This window comes from Stegodyphus dumicola, chromosome 4 (genome assembly GCF_044657685.1).
Source record: "Stegodyphus dumicola isolate Sdum_Otavi_A_Nest chromosome 4, ASM4465768v1".
Taxonomy (NCBI): Eukaryota; Metazoa; Arthropoda; class Arachnida; order Araneae; family Eresidae; genus Stegodyphus; species Stegodyphus dumicola.
Window position 1 is genome coordinate 210758425 of NC_140771.1, and position 13830 is coordinate 210772254.

The following is a 13830-nucleotide window of genomic DNA, read 5'->3' on the forward strand; positions in this document are numbered from 1 at the left end:
GGAGAATCATAAAAACATCAATAGAAGAAATACATATCAACACAAAAGGTGCTTTCATAAAAGCATATATTTGACAAAAAGCAGTTTTAACTATCTGAGTACAAAAATTGTATCGCAATGTTAATATAAAAACACTACCTTATTTTTAGGAATTTTCAGAAAAAAAAAAAAAAATTCCTGTCACAGTACAACCGTGAAATTTCAAATGCCCATAACAGTTGTCAATTTAAAATTTATTCTAAAAAGGTAAACCAAAGCTGTATCAAAAATACAAAAAAGCAGCCTAAATGTACGTAAAGAAAATTCTCAAAATTTCGTTTTCTACTTAAACCTTTTCAAATCTAAAGCTGATTTCAATATATGTTCATTCCGGAAGTTTCATTTCATTTTACCAGAATCTTAAAAAATATTGCAAACCGCAGTGAGATATGCCTTATGCCTTACCATGAGCGGAAAAAAGAAAAATACATACGTTAAGAGTTTATATACACTTAAATGTGAACGCGCTTTGAAACTCTTAAGTTACTCTACTGACATATATAAGCAACAATGCTAGTTCACAATATCATATAACATAACGAAGTCCATTCATACTCCCGTACTGACAAGTTCCACGTCTTCAGCAATTTTCTAACACCAAATCCCATTTTGTACCTCTTTAATCAAAAGACAAACGACTTTTCAACAGAAACACATGCGGAACTCATACGGGAGCCTCAAGATATCATCAAGAGTTTCTCCACAAACATCAGAAGCCGATACTTTCTTAAGAGACTTAATCATGAAAAATGAAAATCACTTTATACGTATAAGTTAATGCGAAGAACTACGGGATGCATTAGTATGGGGAAGGAGACAGAAAAATAAATCAAGAAAATAAAAGATAAAAGTCAATAAAATCCTAGATCCCGTCTATCAACGCCAAGCCTTGTGAGGAGCAAGATCCTATCCATAAACGGGGCGTTGACAGGCTGAGTACTCGAAGTTTGGGCCCCACCCTCAATGGTCGCTTTGTTGCCAATCCGCGGGTGCGAAATACCAGCTGCGACAAATGCAAACACTTCCTACGGCGAAATCTGCCGCTGAATAATGCATTCTCTGTTTCACAACGTATACAATAGGGTAGTTCCCCCCCCCCTCTAAATTTCGCAATACCGCTTTTACAGACTGAAAATATTCGTTTGGGCATTTTGACGAATAATGTTTTCTTTATACTTGAACAATTGTGTTTCAATGAGAGAATTATTTGTTCCATGAATTATCCAAACAATCCATATGGAGCACGTGCAGCATCACAACCACTTGACAAATTATATCAGCCACTTTATATTTATGTGACTAAGAACGGCGGGGTTAACGATACTCAAAGAGTTTATTGCTACATGAATCTCATCTTACAGAAACCAGAAGAAATGGGAATTTTATTTTACATAAACTGTGCACACGCGTGGCATCGAATACGGAATCTCTGATAGGCTAGATTCATATGCTAACTGTAATTGTAACCTTGTGGCAAACGCAAAACACGAACTGAGGAACTTCAAAGACAGTTAGAGATAATCAAAATCTTCCAAAAGATTTTATATAGTAATTTGTATGACTTATCTTCCTGACCTAAAAATTGTCTAGATTCTTGACCTAAAAATTGTCTAGCCAACGAATTCATCGTAGTCAAGAAGGAAAGGTTTTCTCCTGTCGTTGGGGAAGACCCTGCGCACCTTACAGATGACAGTATGACTTTACCCAGCTCTGTTCCAAGGATGAACACAATGGCCCTTTTGCCCCTCTTTCCTCATCACCAAGCTCTATTTTAAGTGCTTCCATGCTGCAAAAAATCATACATTCACAAAATCGATGCCCTTTTTCGGGATTTGGACCCGGCTTCCAACCACCATTTGAACTGGAAAGCATACAGTTATCATAACTAAATTTTCTGATGTCTTAAAGTTATCATAACTAGATTTTCATTTACAACAGGAAAAGTACACAATCAACTGCGCCCTTGCCAGAAACTGAACTACAAATCTTCCAGCAAGAAGCTGGAGCGCTACCACTATACCATACGGATACACGGGATACGGATACACAGAAGTAATTCCCTAAAATCTTAAGGTTAACATATGTTAAATTAATAGAATGAGATCAAATTAAATGACTAAGCTCGCAAAAAATAGAATCATCCTACGATACAAACAATCGTACGAATTTGTCGCCGCATGGAACAGAAATACTCTATTAGATACAATAGAAATACTCTATTATTTAAATATACATTAATTATTTTTGCCAATACTGCCTCCTCCCATTACTTGCAGCTCTGTGCATATATCTCAATTTTGATACAGTATGTATGTATTTTTGTGCCCTGGAATACGCATCCGAAGGTATTCTATCCCGCTTCATTTACCAATAAATCTAAAGACAGGACTTTCTGCTTGCCAGTATTCTAAGTGCGACCTGCCGCACAGATATTATACACATACACACATCCAAGCTTTCTTCGGAATTCGAACCCTAATCTAACGATACGGTAGCGATCATCGCTAATCACTACACCGATCAGGACTGCTTTCCTTACGACAGGTATAAATTAGAGCAGGGTTACTTAAACCTTTTTCAGTCGCGACCCCCAGGACCCCATAATATTTACAAAAATTTTGTAGGACCCCATAAGTATTGCGCAAATTCGACACACGCGTAAGTGAAACTGTCAATTTTTTAACTTGAACTGTAATATACTATTGCAGTTTTAGGTCATTAACTTTAATGTCTAATTTTAAGAAATAGAACAATATGAAAATTTTAAATAAGTAACAGATGAAATGACAGCGTCACGTGCAAAGCAAGGAAAATGAAAGTTTATATTACAAACAGAATGCGTCGAAACGTTTTCTTTTTTTCTTTGTCTGTATTGTTTTATCGTTATCTATATCCAGATACATTGTGTAAAAATATTTGGCTATTGTAAAATTATTATAATAAGTTAAAGATATATCAAAACTACTGAAATTTTTGCCGACCCCCTTGGGGGTCGTGACCCACAGTTTAAGAAACCCTGAGTTAGAGCAATGCCGGCACCTACGCATTTCTGTACATATATTAGGCATCGCCAAGCCTTGCTAACTATTAAGCTTATACGATGTTTTCTCTCTCCAGTCCGCACGTCTTCATAGTGTAACTGGAGACATGCTTGACGCGTACTCAGGAAGTCCGGAGTTCGAATCGGGCAAGGGCACTGTGGATTTCTTAGATTTTCTTGCTTCGGAAAAAATTCTAAAAAAGACTCTACATAAGCTTCCTTTCCCATTTTTGATGGAGGTCCGTGGTGGTTCGTCGGTCTCCGCCCCTATTCTTTTAGTACCAACCTCTGGAGAGGACTTTCGAGTCGCCAAGTACTAATATTCCTTTGCCACTCTGGCATTATATGCTAATAAAAATCCACTCCTCTGGAATTCAAACCCGGACCCATATCGGTATAGCAATCAGCGTCACTCTACTACTACACAGGCTGGGCGGCGCTTTACCTATGACAGATACAGGAAAACTCTAGTCCAGTACTCCTGTAGCGCCATAGGTGAGTAAGGCACTGCTGTGCCTACCTTTTTATTTTGGTTTAAAAAAAAAGTTCGGCCGTAAAAAGGTTGTAGATTCGCTCTACATGCGATTTGAGTTTGAGGCCACTGTCTTAGCTTACGTTAGCTGTGTGATAAATTTGAACGTTTTTGAGAGTATTTCAGTTTCATAAGCGTTGTTGTGAACGGTTATTCTCATACTGAAAAATCAATGAATTACGTGAACTTTATAATTATAGCCATAAATTTATTAATTTTTAATGTAATATGTTTTTTTGGATTTGGGGAATTTATAGAATCTTTATAGTCATAAATATACTAATTTTTAATGTAATGTGCTTCTGGAGTTTGGAGAATTTATAGAATCTTTATGTTAGCTAAACAGTATTAGATTTCCAAACTGATGTTTATTTAAAATAATTCTAATGTGTTGAATTAACAACTCATTGTTAATTTAAACGAAAAATAAGCAAGTTACAAATACTATTTAAGTGAGACAAAACTTGAGAATAAATAATGGCAACCTATTATCTTTCTTTTTTCGTTAAATTTTTCTTTTTGCAAACAATACGCATATAGTTGTATGTAAATAACTGTAAATTTCTTTCTTTCTTACTACACCTTTCATCTACAATATTTCAAAACCTTTCTATTTCTACAAAGTCAAAGACTGTTCACATATAAATGTACTTCCAAATAAAGTGATTATTCTTAGAGAAAATTTGTAATTCAGCGTATTTATCTTTTCACAGGTATGACAAGTTTCAACACATCTGTATCTCCAAAACCTTTGAATAAGATTTGTATCTCCAATAAGATTTGTATCACGGTGTAAATTAATTAGCTCTATATCAAGAGTTTCCTTGACGTTACTGACGTTTCTCTTTAATGGTAATGAAAATAATGTAAAATTGGACTAAAAATTACTAAAATCTTAAATTCTTAAAATTCTTTCCAGAATAAATAATGTTATAATAATACTAATTAATTTAAGGAACATGTATTCGCAAGAAACCAGTTTCAGATCACTGACCTAGAACTTTACACCTATCCACGAATTGGGAAAAACACACTGAGACCTAGTGCAGAGGCAAATTCCCAAAATGAGAGAATAAGAAAGCTTCATTTTCTTCAGCTAAGATCGGAAGAGCGATAAATCCGCCAAATCTTGGTGTACGGCCCATTTGTATTTTTTTAAGCATGAGAGATGAGATGTTCCATTTTAGAGGAAGGTCAAGGGAGCGCCGCATCCAAGACCACGATCAAAGATATTTGATATCCCGATAATAGGTCCTTGACGTTTTGAGTATTAAAGGCGGCAGATAAAGATTGGGTAAAAGACAGAATGAATACATTTGTTTGCAAGAAACAGAAATAGTTAGAGATACAGAGGTTAGGACAACTGAGTAATCCTTGTAAAACAAGCACGTGTTTCGGAAGTACTGAATTACATGTACGACGTTTCAGGAATTTACACGGGTATATGCAAATCCAAATTTATGAGGTCGCGCTGATCGCAATCGTAAGCAACCCCCCGAACATACCACATTTACTTGAAAAAAAGACTCCCTGAGCCCCCTTGCATTTCTGAAAAATTTTAAGAAATAAAAATAAGGATGAATATCTGACGCACTAAGTTAATATAATATTTTGTTATGATTTAGAAAAGAAAATTGGGAAAAGTTACGTGATATGTTATTACCAATCTATTTTCAGGCATACCAGCGACAGTATAGTACATATGGGCCTAAACGAAAACTGTTCGGCTACATGTAGTTATAATTACGAACAGTTATGCAGTTTATATATACAGTAATTATCGTAGCTAATTTAAAACAGTGTATTTATTTTATGTAGCCTATTTAAGTTCCTTCTTCTCATGGCTGTACATTCATTCATCTAAATATCCGTTTATAAGGCCTATAAAATTTTAGAACAGAAATATAGCTAAAAAAATCCTCCACTCCTTTTAATTTTCATATACATTTTATAGCTAGTAAATTTAAGCTTTAATCTGGAGCAACTACTGGCCAGTTAGTTACCGTCAGGATGCGTATGCAGTTTGTCGCGGATTCTGTTTCCAATCAGTTTTTAAATGGAAGACATGCATGAGTTTCTCACAAATGTAACATAAATACAACTCAATGTTTCTTCTAAATTCTCCTACAGTGGCAGAACTCTCCTTAACTGATTGCAGATTTTGTTTGTTTTGCCATATTTAATAAACTAACTAGTGATGTTAATATGGCTTGTTTTCAAATGGAAGAGCTTCAAGCACTTCGAGATACAAATAATATTTACTCCCTTCTTCAAATGCAAATTCTGTAGTAGTAATAGAAAAGCAATACGAATTTTGTTGTTCTAATTGTTTTGGACTTTTAGCATTTGGAATTAAATCCAAATCAACATTAAATTTTACCAGCTGTTAAAGCAAAATTGGGATCCTTTATTGTAACTTAGTTGCAGACATCTTGACAACTCTTGTTGAGAAAATGAAGCAGTTAAAATTCAAACTATGAGAGTGCATAATAAATTGCAAAAACTAAACGGAATAAAGCAGATGCAATTCAAAAGGTGGCAAGTCAATTACCTCCATTATGTACAAAAATTATGAATTAGGGCAAAGTATTTAATCAAAATGATGAAGAGAGACTTCTGTCAGAGTTTTGAATTAAAGTAGTCGTAATGTAAAAAATTCCAATGATAAGTTCTGCTTAGTTGTAATTAATTCTGAATAAGGAGTAGATCTAACTTGCATATAATACACTGAAGTGCCTCGTAATTAAGAATAGCAACTCAATAATGAGTTGGGCCTCCTCTAGCGTTAATAATGGCTGCCACACAAAGATGCATGGATTCAATAAGTTTGCAGAAGCGTTCCATGATAATGGCTTGCCAAATATCGGCTAGAGCTGTCTATAATTCAGGAGGAGTCTCTAGTGTTGTGATGTGCATTCACACATTTCTCCAAAACATCCCAAAAGTGCTCATTAGGATTTAAGTCAGGGGGCTTCTAGATGGCCAGTTCATGACAGACAAGTCAGAGCAATGCTCATCCAACCAAGCAATAACCAACCGGGATCTGTGAGAGGTGCAGCTATGTTGTTCGAATTCGTCATTTTCATGTGAATGACAGTACAAGATAAATGGGTGGAGGTGATCGTTCAGCCACTCTACGTACTTAATCGTATTGAGAAAGATTGGTATAAGTGCCAAAGATCAGACTCATCAGTCCATGCTGCTCGTTTCCAGTTCTCTAGAGTCCATTCTCTGCATTTCTCTTGCCCATGCAAGACGTGCAGTCCGATGGCGTACACGAGCAATGGTACTCTCGTAGGTCTAAGGCTCCCAAAGCCCATACGGTGAAGTGAGCTTGCAAGGCCCTTTTACTGAATGTACAACTGGCGCCCTGAATAAGTTGAATGGTAATTTGAGCTTATGTTTGGCTTCACTGGCTACGTACAATACGGCTGAGCCGTCTCACATCACGTTCGTTCAAGGCTAATTGTCCTTTGCAGTTTGCTCGATCGCTAGTTTTTTCCCCCACACCACCCTGTATTCTTGGTACACTTTTGACAGACTCTGTGGACCTTGAAAATCCTAGCTTTCTAACGATTTCGGAAACTGAATGGCCCATGCGTCGAGTATACTACTATTTGTTCGCGATCGAAGGCGTCTAAATCAGAAGTTTACCCACACAGGCACTCGAAATGACCGATTAGCAACAACCACAGTACTAGTTACATATGCAGTTACCACAACGCCCTCACGTTAGCATAAATGCGGCGCAGCGCTGTAGAGTTTGTATAATCATGTCTACTCCTAATTCAGTAGCACTTAAGTGTATCCCTTTATACGGCTTGACTAGAGCAAATCAAATACAGCTAAAAATCTAATAAGAACAGCATACAATAAATCAAGATGCATGTATCGATTCATACGAGCATCGATTTAACATAAACGATATTCATGACATAATAAGGCTAATTGCAAAAAAAAAGTATGATTTTAAATAAAGATTAGAAGATAAAAACATAAAATCTCTACTATGTCTTTAAATACAGAAATATTATACTATATCATTACTCAGTACTCAATTTCACACAAAATGGAATCTGTAGTTCAATATAAAACCTCTTACTCTAATTCATTCTCAATAATAAAACTGAAATTTTAGCTTCACAATGTGACAGTACAGTTAAAAATAGAAGTACTCGAGAAAAGTAAAACACTATTGCTTCACACGTTTGTTGGCAGATATTTTTACATTTCCCTGTATAACTAAACATCTGTTTTTCGAGGACTGAAATTGACAAGATTATCATCACCACCCTTCATCTTTCCTGAAAACGCAAACCTTTTTCACCACCGCTCTTCCCCCCTTTTTTAAAATCAGTTCTTTATATAATAACACTTAATGCAAAGCAATGCAAAGCGAAGGGTGAATACAATCAACAAGCAATGATTCAAATTTAATAACGAGGGTGCGCCTACTTACGTCTGATAATTCACGAAATGAATTGAGGTAATAATGATGATTACTATAGAATACGATTTGAAATAAAAAATTATGCATGATGATTTAGGTGCGCAAGTAACTTAAATAACTGATTTTAAATATAGATTAAATATCATATTCCACTCCACACTAATAGTACCTTTACGAAGAGGCGACGACTATCTAAAGAATCCTGTAAAAAATAAAATAAAATAAAATAAAAATAAAGTATTATGAAATCCAACAAAAGCACCTTCACTTAAATTATATATTTCTTGTTTCTTTTGTAATTCATTTATGTTTTGTTTACATTATTTTTAAATTACAGAATTCTTTTGGGTAGATATATCTGCATGTGTTATTTATATGTATCTATGTACACTACACATTGCTATGAAGTAACATAAATCCAAGATAATAAATGCTTAAAATGAAAGCATCTCTTTTTATTTTCCAAATCACTTTTCTTTTTACAGCTAAATTGTTACTATACAGTACACAGGAATTATCTCTGCCTATGATGCTTTCTCTCGCATTTATCCCACCAGCATTATTATTACAACAATGATGAAATTGAAGAGTTCGTAAGTGTTGCTAACATTCCTTCTTTATTTTCAGAATATTTCAGCAATTGTTTAACTAAGCACATTTTCGTAATCCCTCTCTCAACTGATAACATCAAATTAATGACAGAATACAATCTAAGATTGTGGCTTTGCTTAAGTAGTCTTAAAGTAAAAAAAAATTTAGTGCAGCTGGTTACATAATGACATCATACAAAAGCTATGATGACATTTCACCCTCGCTTTATTAATTGCTTTCATTATAAAGCAATAATCTGCTGTATATGTAATAAAATGATTTTGATATCGATTTTTAATATCAAACACTGATTTTAATATCGATTTTTAATAACGATTTCATAGACTTATAAACATCGTCCTCTATTTAGTTTCTGAAGTTTAATGTAAATATGACAAAAATGAACATACTCTGTCTGCACTCTGCATTCCCTCTAAAGACATCATGCCTGCACGTTGTTTTTGCATGTCCTCTGGGATGCAAACACCTACTACCTAGGCACCAAAGCCAAGCCCTGGGAAAGCTGGACAAGTGACTTAATTTCAACAAATGTTGTTGAGTTACATGGACATAAAAGGCCCTTGAAGGAAATAAATTGAAATCCTGTGTTGCGACTAGTGAACAGTATATCATAAGCAGGGCCGGATTTAGACTTGATAAGGCCCTAAACAATTTGAGATATGCGGCCCTTTTATAAGTCGGTTATACTATATTTTAATACTATATTTATACAACATTTTAATTTTGGGATGGGCTCCCAAGAAAGTGGGGGACCTAAGCTATAGCTTGTATAGCTTATACGTAAATCCTGCACTGATCATAAGCTTAAAAGTTGCACTGGGTAAATTACAGGATTATCTACATCAATTTCATAGATTCACATACTGAAATTATAACAGCATTTTGAAGGCCATATATTATAACAGCCAGATATTATATTAACATGCTAGATATTATAACAGTATTTTGAAGATTATATGCTCATATAAAAATAATATTTTACAAAAATATTTACATACTATTTACAAAATAACGCTTTAGATAACAAGAAGAAAATATACGCAGTACAGATTTAAAAAAAAAATAATAAATGTATAGAGATATACAGATATTAGTAGTTGTCTTTCTTCTGCAAAATATGAGATAAAAGCTTTTAGTATAATTAGTCATATAGGAAATAGAAATTGCTTTGCTGTATGAAATAACGACAACCCTGAAACCGATACCCTACAAAGAAAACAATATTGAAAGCTATTACTGACAAAGGCTCTATTTCTCCAACAGAGGTATTATTAAGTAATTAGCAATACAGACTGCTGTGCGAAAACATGCAATGAGCTCTAGAATAGATTCAGATTCTAATTAAATTTATTATCATGTTTAATCCATCACAGTAAAACCCACTCGAGTTCGCATATGGGAGAGTAGCATTAAGTCGTGTGTGCAACGTGTGTCAATAAGCCGTGCGTGTAACGTGTGTTATTGTACAGTTCATTACTTAATAACCAGCATAATAAGTATTTCAAAATTTTAATAATTATTCCGTACAAACGCTTCATCTAAAAAGGAAATATACAATACAATATTCCAAAGCAGATACAACGGAACCATAATAAAAATAATAATAATTTCTCCCTTCTTCGACTATATTTGACGCTTCGAACTGCATAAACTATAATAAAATCAAAAAACACTGAAAAGCATTAACAAAAAGGATTGACGAAAATAATACGATCTGACGAGGAAGCTCTTCATTTCCTGCCGAAGATCACTTCCGACAACGGGAAGTTCTTCGACGCATGAATGATCATTTTTATGGCAGTAGAAAGTTGATTTAAAAAATTACTATTTTGAGCATTTGATCCAGATCAGTTCGCATCTATCAAATCAACACTGGAAGGATAATTTGTTTTGGACAATCAATCGCAGAAAACTGACACCAAGATAGGATTCTGCAAGAAAGCCTCCTTTAAAGACGTCTGTACAACATTACCCTTTAATGAAATGATGGCACTCGCAAAACTATTCACTAAGGCTGTAATTTAGAATCTATTTTCCAAAGTTTACTTGTATTTTATTGAAATAAAAGTGCTGGAAACACTACCCACGATTAATTCACATAACATCCAATCGATATTGTAAATGTTAACCACAGACACTGCAGAATACCCGCAATTGCATCGTTTCTTAGAAACCGGGTTCTTGCTTTTAAATCGAGAATGAACACCTGATGAACCCGCCCAGACTCACAAAATGTATTACTGCTGACTGCGGATTTCCTAATCTGTGCATATTTTCACACGTTCAATCATTATCTTCAGAACTTGTTGAAAATACCAATAATATCACTTCAAAACTAATACTGATTAATATGCTCTTAGAATAAATGCCCACAATGTTCTCATTAGCTTGCATCTACATTTTTAGCCATAAGATTTAAGGACATTGAATATACTTTTCAAGACAAAAATATTTTCCTGAAGTGAGTTCCATATGACATTCTGAATGTCTTCGTGTAATCTTACATGCGGTCTCGATCTGTCTGCAAATGCTAATAAAGATTAATCGGAATTAACATAAGAACCTTAAAATAATCATTATTTATTATTCCGTGACCTAAATATTTGCTACATATAACATACTGTGAGACTTCGCCTCAAAGAACAGTTTAAAACAGAACTTAAACTGGTAATTGGAAGTATAGGCGTTAGCTGCCACCGCTTGAAATCCTCATTATCTATCGTTGGCGTACTATATACAAAATCTTTAACGAGTCTCACAGAAAACAGTAGGCGGAAGAGCTGCGCCTTCACCACTTCCTTGTACTGCTCATGGAACTGCTCTTGCAGAATGAGTTAGTTCATTTACAACTAAAACAGCTGCAAATAAAATCATTTATAAGCCGCCGTCGGCTTGCGTACTTCATTTGTTTTCAAAACATTACTAAAAAAACCGTACTAGTAAGATGGACAGCTTACGTGCAACTGAAACAGAACCTTCAGCCCTCTAATATATTTATTTATGCAAACTACGCTAATATTGGAATATCTCCACTTCACGGCTATCTTTTTAACAAAGGAAAAAACTTTTTCTGCCCTCTAATATATTTATTTATGCAAACTACGCTAATATTGGAATATCTCCACTTCACGGCTAATATTGGAATATCTCCACTTCACGGCTATCTTTTTAACAACGAACAAAAACTGTACAGATATTTTTTATCTTATTCGAAGCAGAATTTAGCCTTTATATTTCTGTAGTAATTCGGTAGTAATCGGAATTAACATAAGAACCTTAAAATAATCATTATTTATTATTCCGTGACCTAAATATTTGCTACATATAACATACTGTGAGACTTCGCCTCAAAGAACAGTTTAAAACAGAACTTAAACTGGTAATTGGAAGTATAGCCGTTAGCTGCCACCGCTTGAAATCATCATTATCTATCGTTGGCGTACTATATACAAAATCTTTAACGAGTCTCATTACATCGCTAACAGCCTAGTTTAAAGAAAAGAAAAGCAACCATTTGAAGTTTTGAACTTTTCACAGAACTGACTCGCATTCTTAAAATACATTTAAAATGTCTGTTAACTGTCCATCCTCAGCTTTAACAACTTCGCTATACCAGAAATACTATTTTCAGAACGCCATTTGTCTACTCTCTTTCCATGCGAAAGACAACTTCCGTTCATAACGTCATCAGAATTTTAAACATTATTTCGAGGGAAATGACAAGTTCGTTAAGAAGTCAAGGCCAGTTGTTTTCCAGGAGCTCGTACTTGTCACCCGGCGAGTTAACTGTATGAACTTGTAAATGTGAATGAGGGAAACGAAAGAACGGTTTATTTAGAAATACGGTCAAAGCACCCCAAGGGAATTATTTTACCTGATTATCTAACTTGGCAAATTACAGAAACAGTTTTAGAGAAATCAATTTAATTACTATTCCATTAAACTAGATTTAGGAGAAGAATTGATTAACGAAGTCTCTTTCCAGTGGCTAGAATTAATTTACGTGATTAGAGAGAAGGCTCCTGATTAGCAAAATCGACCGTCTCTCATCTGTCGTAAGGAATTCAATGGATACATTTAAAACTAGACAGAGAAACACTAAATATTAAAAATTAATGGTACATACATGTCCTTTCCTAATTTACCACACCAGCAATTCACGGTGATAGATTACGTAGTTAACTTTCGAGCATTTTAGCATAAAATTCCAGCAAAAGCCACAGCTTAAAGGTAATGTTGAATCTGTTTGTCCAGCTCTGAGACAAATGTTTTCAATACTACGATGGTTCAAGCTTTCAAAATTTGTAAGAATAAATTTCCTTTCAGTATGAAGTAATGAATAAATAATATATAAAAAATGCCACGTGTAGGGGGATTCGAAACTAGGGTTTTTTACCCGAAATGCTCCCTAGTTCCCACTAGGCCACAGCAGTGTTCAACAACTAGAAGTAATCGTATATAACGTTCCGTCGTTACAATGCCGGAAGAATTAAACACACATTGCACTAGGAATTACAAAATTAAACTCGCGTTATACTGAAAATTACGTTATGTCCCGTTTTCCCACTTTAGCCTTTCTTGAAAATCGTCTCATTTCAGACTCTTTCGAGGGAGTAGCAAGATTTCGAGGTTAAAGATGATTTTCCACTTGGTCAAACTTTCAAACCATATATTGCCTTGAAAATATTTCAGATAGCACAGATAAGAAAGACGACAATGTTCGCATGCAAACTTAGTTGCCGTCTCCAATATTCGCAAGAATATTTCCGCAGCGTCGAAGAATGTTGTCGAAGAGGGAAAATTTGAAATAGGACCATATTTGATGTTTCCATCTCAAAAAACTCTTGAGGAAAGAAAAAGGCTGAAGGATGAAGTGCCATGATATTTTACGTGAACTCCAACTGAAGTGGAAAAAGCTCATAGAAGCCATCAGGGAAAATTGAGGACGTCCCCGGGGAAAAAAATATTAAATGGGAGAAAAAAAGAAAAAAAAAATCTGAAAGGTTTCAAATTTTAAATTACGACCAAAGGGGCGGTTTTTTTAAAAAACATTTTGAGTATTACCTTTATTTATTAAAAAACATGTTCTTCGTACTTAAATCATAAAATTCAGTTTAATAGCAGTATCGCAAAACAATTTTAAAATGAGCATATCTT

General features: G+C 34.6%; 1 protein-coding gene across 1 annotated transcript in view; it reads right to left on the reverse strand.

Moving 5' to 3' along the window:
• Window positions 1–13830, reverse strand: part of LOC118184134 (dystroglycan 1-like) — a 232169-nt gene that overhangs the window by 151720 nt on the left and 66619 nt on the right. The gene's annotated exons all lie outside the window — the stretch shown is intronic.